General features: G+C 47.8%; 1 protein-coding gene across 1 annotated transcript in view; it reads left to right on the top strand.

The window, feature by feature from the left end:
- Nucleotides 1-3,337: 3,337 nt before the first annotated feature.
- LOC310826113 (uncharacterized protein) overlaps nucleotides 3,338-6,628 on the top strand; it is a 34,807-nt gene continuing 31,516 nt past the window's right edge. The window contains exon 1 of the mRNA XM_083700744.1: nucleotides 3,338-3,462. The gene's annotated coding sequence lies outside the window, so the exon portion shown is untranslated. The remainder of the gene's footprint in view (nucleotides 3,463-6,628) is intronic.

The raw sequence follows: 6,628 nt of genomic DNA, 5'->3' as shown, positions 1-6,628 counted from the left end.
AAGGAGGTTGGTCGCTAAGCCCCTGCAAGAGTGAGAGAGGGTTGTTTTATTAAGCCGCGCCAGGTAAATGGCCATTTATTTCGGGGTGGTTTTTTTTTTCCTGCAAAAGGGGCAAACTCTGGGGGGATTTTTGTTCATTCGTTTCCTATGCGTCCAAGCAGTACAAATATATTGCACGAACTTTTGGTTTAGGTTTGCAAAGCTTTTGGATCTGCCTTGGGTTGCTGTTTTTTCAAACTCTGGGGGCTTTTGGTCCCTTTATTTTGCATGCTCCAAAGCAATGCAAAGACATTGCACAAACTTGTGGTTTAACCTCTTTGGGTTTTTTTTTGCAAACTGGGGGCTTTTCGTCCCATTATTTCACACGCGCCCAAACAATGCAAAGATTTTGCACAAACTTTATTTGCACTTTAAAGTTACCTAAGTGCTGCCATCTATGAGGTTACGGCCCTGAGAAGGTGGCCTACATTGAAGGAGATCTGGCTGGCGTGCCGTTCTTTTAACTACACTAGGGAATGGGGAAATCCCAGAATCGTAAGGAAGCGGCAGGCCATGGAAGTACTAGGACATTAAAGAAGGGCAGGTGAGAGGAGAGGAGCCCTTGTCATCATAGGCTGTTCATGGTTCAGAAGGAAGGGAGGTTCACATCTGTGGAGCCACCATCCTAAAGGCCCTGCTGGTCCCTTTTGCCACCTGCCTAAGAGATTCTGCTGGGCTAGGGCCTCTGCAGTTCTTAATAACTGGTCAGGATCATACGGGCGATACTTTAGATCAGGCACGTCCAACTCCCAAGCGAGTGCGATCTACTCCCAGTATAAAAAACTGACAGTGATCTACCCATTGTCATTCCCAAGAGTTGTCGAGCTTGTTTTGTGGCAATGACCAAAGTTGTTGAGCTTTTTAGGGAGGAAACACCAATGTTGCTGAACTTTTTTCCCTTTCCCTTTTTTGGGGGGGTAGAAGGGGGCACAATCGATCCGTGATCGACCAGAGGCACCCCCGCAATGGACCGGTAGATCGCAATCGACCTGTTGCACATGCCTGCTTTAGATAAGGTGCCCCTAAATTCTTTAGGATTTTAAATGTTTGTACCGGTGCCTTGAGGTGTGCTCAGAAATAATAAATTTGCTTGGTCCTCAATAGCATCCATGCAGCTGTATTTTGTACCCAGAAAGTTATCAAACTGTCTTCAAGGGCGGCCCCTGTGGAGAGTGTATTACAGTAGCACATGCATAACTGCTCCCTGCACCACTTCTGAGCACTCAGGACTGATAGACTGGGAGATTTTTGCAGGCTCCCCTTTAGTCCTAGCAGTTCTCAGTCACACAAGCGAGGTGGGTCAAGGGGTTAGGTAAAGGTAAAGAGACCCCTGACCGTTAAGTCCAGTCATGGCCGACTCTGGGGTTGCGGCGCTCATCTTGCTTTATTGGCCGAGGGAGCCAGCGCACAGCTTCCGGGTCATGTGGCCAGCATGACTAAGCCGCTTCTGACGAACCAGAGCAGCGCACGGAAACGCCGTTTACTTTCCCGCCAGAGTGGTACCTATTTATCTACTTGCACTTTGATGTGCTTTCGAACTGCTAGGTTGGCAGGAGCAAGGACCGAGCAACGGGAGTGCACCCTGTCACGGGGATTCGGTTACTCCTGTATAAAGTCATGGACTGCAAATCCCTTTCCATCAACAGCTGTCTTAAGCTGTCCATTCTCAGGGGTGCTTACATGCCAGTCATACCAGTTTGGGGTGCTCACCCCATATTGCAAGGGCTCAGGGCGTGCACATCAGGGGAGCAACTTGCCAGTAAAGGATGATAAGATCTGGATAGGTTGGAAGGCCCACTGTCAATAATTCATTTGCTGCAATTCCTGCATTGCAGGGGGGTTGGATTAATAATAATAATAATAATAATAATAATAATAATAATAATAATTATTATTATTATTATTATTATTATTATTATTATTATTTTATTTTTTTATACCCCGCCCATCTGGCTGAGTTTCCCCAGCCACTCTGGGTGGCTCCCAATCGAGTGTTAAAAACAATACAGCATTAAATACTAAAAACATCCCTAAACCGGGCTGCCTTCAGATGTCTTTTAAAAATAGGATAGCTGCTTATTTCCTTGACATCTCATGGGAGGGCATTCCACAGGGCGGGCGCCACTACCAAGAAGGCCCTCTGTCTGGTTCCCTGTAACCTCACTTCTCGCAATGAGGGAACTGCCAGAAGGCCCTCGGAGCTGGACCTCAGTGTCCGCGTAGAACGATGGGGGTGGAGACGCTCCTGCAGGTATACAGGACCGAGGCCATTTAAGGCTTTAAAGGTCAGCACCAACACTCTGAATTGTGCTCAGAAACGTACTGGGAGCCAATGTAGGTCTTTCAAGACCGGTGTTATATGGACTTGGCGGCTGCTATTAGTCACCAGTCTAGCTCCTGCATTCTGGATAATTGCAGTTTCCGGGTCACCTTCAAAAGTAGCCCCACGTACAGTGCATTGCAGTAGTCCAAGCGGGAGATAACGAGAGCATGCACCACTCTGGCAAGACAGTCCACGGGCAGGGAGGGTCTCATCCTGCGTACCAGATGGAGCTGGTAAACAGCTGCCATGGACACAGAATTGACCTGCACCTCCATGGACAGCTGTGAGTCCAAAATGACTCCCAGGCTGCACACCTGGTCCTTCAGGGGCACAGTTACCCCATTCTGGACCAGGGAGTCCTCCACACCCGCCTGGGTTCCCTTCCAACTCTACAATTCTATAAAACTTGGGTTTTAAGTTTCCGACGCAATTGGCTCTGCCTTGGGTTTTGTTTTTTTTAAAAAAATGTATATACTGTCAGTAGATACCTGCTCAACAGTCAACATATAATTCCAAAATGAGCTTCTATTTAATGCAGACTCGATTTAATCTGGAAATATAGAAGCCAGTCGGCTGGAAAAAGCAATCTAAAGACGTCAACCACAGCTGTTTCTGTTGTGACTGGAAGCGCTATCCAGATTTAAGCGGCAGATGGGGGTCTTTTCTGTCGTCTGTGGTTTGACCCTTTTTAACTGGAGATGCTGAGATTGAACCCAGGACGGCCAGCATACAGAACAAGCGCTTCCCAGTTAGTAGGCCACCTTATAAGGAGTAGGACCAATGCCCCCCCTCCATATTACTTGCACTGGCTGGCAGCAGCTCTCCAGCATTTCAGGCAAGGTTCTCTCCCAGGATGCCAGGATTTGAACCCAGGACCTTGGTGTACTCAAAGCGGATACTCTGCCTCTGAAGGGGCTTGGACTGCCCAATATTGCAGGCACATTCCCGCCACGAACAGAGAACCAGGCAGTTCTGGTTGGAAGATTTCCCCGCCTGCGACATTCAAGTGTCTCACAGCCCATTGGCAAGGAACAAAGAACAAAGCTACCCTTTTGGAACGTTCTGGAGCGGCGAGGACTTATTAAATGACAATTTCCCAGGTCAGAATGATGGATCTCTCAGCTTCTCCCTCACATTAATAACCTCCGCAGTCTTGCTTTCCTTTTTTACCCTCATCACCTTCGCGTCAAGGTGTGCCACTCTTAATAAATGGGTTGCCCTCTGGCTTTGCCACGGGCAGAGAGCCACCCTGCTAATTGCTTCTTTTGAACTGCTTTTGAATCCCTCGACCCTCTGGAATTAGAAGCAAGAATACGAAAAGGCCAAGAGGAGGTCCTTTATTTTATTTTTAATTTTTTTTCTTCATTTTTCATTTTCGTTCATTACATACATCTCAAATTCTTAACATTTACTATATATTCCTCCCTCCCCCCCCCCTCCAAGACTTTCCCCAACTTGTGTTTCCGGTTTGTTTCTATTTCCACCCGCTTTGCTATCTGAATGGAAAAAGTTATTAATAACAAAACATCAAACGTTAAAAACATAAAAATAAAATTAAATACGCCATCTTATTTCACTGTCTTCCAAACATTTTCTGATGCTAATAATGTGGGTGTTTATTTAAATCCTGCCATCAAGTCTATTGCCTTTCTCTGTTTCTGCAAATATAATACGAATGGTTCCCAGTCTTTTTCAAAGTCTCTGTTGTCCTTTTCTCTTTCTGTCATTTTTGCCAGTTCTGCATAGTTCATCAACTTCTCTTGCCATTGTTCTTTAGTTGGTATTTCTCCAGGTCCTTTATTTTAGCAAGCCTTGGCACACGCCGGCGTCGCTTGAAACAGCCCAATACCACTTGTCCCGTCGCATGTCGCCCCTTCCAGTCCATGTTTGGCTTCGACAGCACCATTAGCGGCAGACAGACGGGTGGACCTTACAGCCTGTAGGATATTTCACGGCTGCTTAAACCCTCTTCAGATTCTGAGTTTCGAATCAGTCTGCGAAATTGCATCAACGCACCTGTAAGTTGTGCTCTAGGAGGCTTAGTTTAGTCAGAATCAAATAAAGACATCCAGAGTTAATACTAAATACATTACTTCCAGTAAATGAGCCAGCATAGCCGCTAGAGAGCCATGAAAAATTGTCTCCCGGGCTTTTTGGACTCATCTGCCCATGTACTAGGGACCCGGGTGGTGCTGTGGGTTAAACCACAGAGCCTAGGACTTGCTGATCAGAAGGTCAGTGGTTTGAATCCCCGCCATGGGGTGAGCTCCCGTTGCTCGGTCCCTGCTCCTGCCCACCTAGCAGTTTGAAAGCACCTCAAAGTGCAAGTAGATAAATAGGTACTGCTCTGGCGGGAAGGTAAACGGCGTTTCTGTGCGCTGCTCTGGTTCACCAGAAGCAGCTTAGTCATGCTGGCCACATGACCCGGAAGCTGTACGCCGGCTCCCTCGGCCAATAAAGCGAGATGAGCACCGCAACCCCAGAGTCGGTCACGACTGGACCTAATAGTCAGGGGTTCCTTTACTATCTGAAATCAAAGGAGTGCATTGGTTGCCAGACGTGAATTAGGGTTGCCATATTTCAAAAAGTGAAAATCTGGACACAAAAGTTGTTGAGCTTATTTTGTAATAATAATAATAATAATAATAATAATAATAATAATAATAATAATAATAAAAAACATTTACACCCCACCCATCTGGCTGGGTTTCCCCAGCCACTCTGGGCGGCTCCCAACAGAATTGAAAGCACAATAAACCATCAAACATTAAAAACTTCCCTAAACACTTTGGCAAAGTTGTTGAGGGTTGTTGGGGTGGGGGTGGGGCAAAGTTGTAGAACTTTTTATTTTGCAAAATCGCTCCCCACCACCCGCAAAAAAGTTTTTGAGCTTTTTTTTTAGGAAATTCACCCCAAAAAATCCACTCTTCCAATATGGACTGCCATATTCTCTTGGACATTGTTATGTACTGAGTTGAATAGGATCCAAACTGCAGCAGTCTGATTGGTCCTAGAACAATAGGATCCAAATTGCAGCAGTCTGATTGGTCCTAGAACAATAGGATTCAGAATGCAGCAGTCTGATTGGTCCTAGAACAATGCAGCAATATGATTGGTTGGCAGGAACCACCCAATCATGCTCCAGATATAAGTGAATCCACAACCTGATTGGCTTACAGTAGAATTCCAGAATTAGCCAATCATGTGCAGCCCATTGTGTAAATAATGTATATAAAGCAGATACTTTGAGGGGACATTCATTCATTCCTCCTCACCACTATGAGCTGAATAAAGAGCATGAAATCACTTTGCGACTCTGAGTATATTTCACTGGCGACGAAGGTGGGATCCCGCTGAGCTGACTGCCACACACAGCACCGCAGCACCGCCACCTGCCGCACCGCTGCCTCGCACCGTGTATCCAGGCTTCAGCTCCGGGACACAAGGAACTCAGAATGGCAACCGACAGCAGCTTCTCGCCGTTCAACCCAGCAACGGGAGACTGGGAAGCGTACGCCTCCCGTTTTACCTTCCTCCTAGAAGCCAAAGGGGTCACCGATGAAGAAGACGCCAAGAAGAGGGCGATATTCTTCAGCGTCTGCGGAGAGGAGACATTTGAAATCGCCCGGGCTCTCCTTGCGCCTGAAGACGTCGCTACTGTTCCATACAAAACAATAATGGAACAGCTTAAGGGGCACTTTTCGCCACAGCCCTCAGTGGTGGCTCGTCGAAATGCCTTCTACGCAAAGCGGCAAGCCCCTGGGGAAACCATAACTGGGTTTGTGACCTCTCTCCGCCAAGCCGCCCGGTTCTGCAACTTCTCAGAGCTGGAGAACATGCTTCGGGACCGCCTCGTCGGTGGCCTGAAGGATGAGAAGCTGCAACAACGCCTCTACGCTAAGAAGGACCTAACGTTCCAGGTCGCTCTGGAGGAGGCCCTGGCAACGGAAGCTGCCAAGAGGTCAACACAAGAGGCACGGCCGAGCCTGCCATCCCAACCGAGGGTTCACCACGAAGACCTCACCGACGACTCAGGATCTGACAGGGAGGAAGTGCACCGAGTACAGCAGCACACTCAAGCAGCCCACATACCACAGCTGCCTCGACGAGAAGGAGGGAACTGCGCAAGCTGCGGGGAAAGTCACGAGAGGAGGACCTGCCGTTTCCGCAACGTAGAGTGCAGGCAGTGCAGAAAATTGGGACACATCGCCCGGGTGTGTCGGGCTCGGCCCACCCGACGCCAGGCATCAGATGACCAATCCAAGA

Source organism: Podarcis gaigeae, assembly GCF_964106915.1.
Source record: "Podarcis gaigeae genome assembly, chromosome: 10".
NCBI classification, from domain to species: Eukaryota; Metazoa; Chordata; class Lepidosauria; order Squamata; family Lacertidae; genus Podarcis; species Podarcis gaigeae.
The sequence above is the reverse complement of the archived record's forward strand: the minus strand, read 5'-3'. Positions and strand labels throughout refer to the sequence as shown.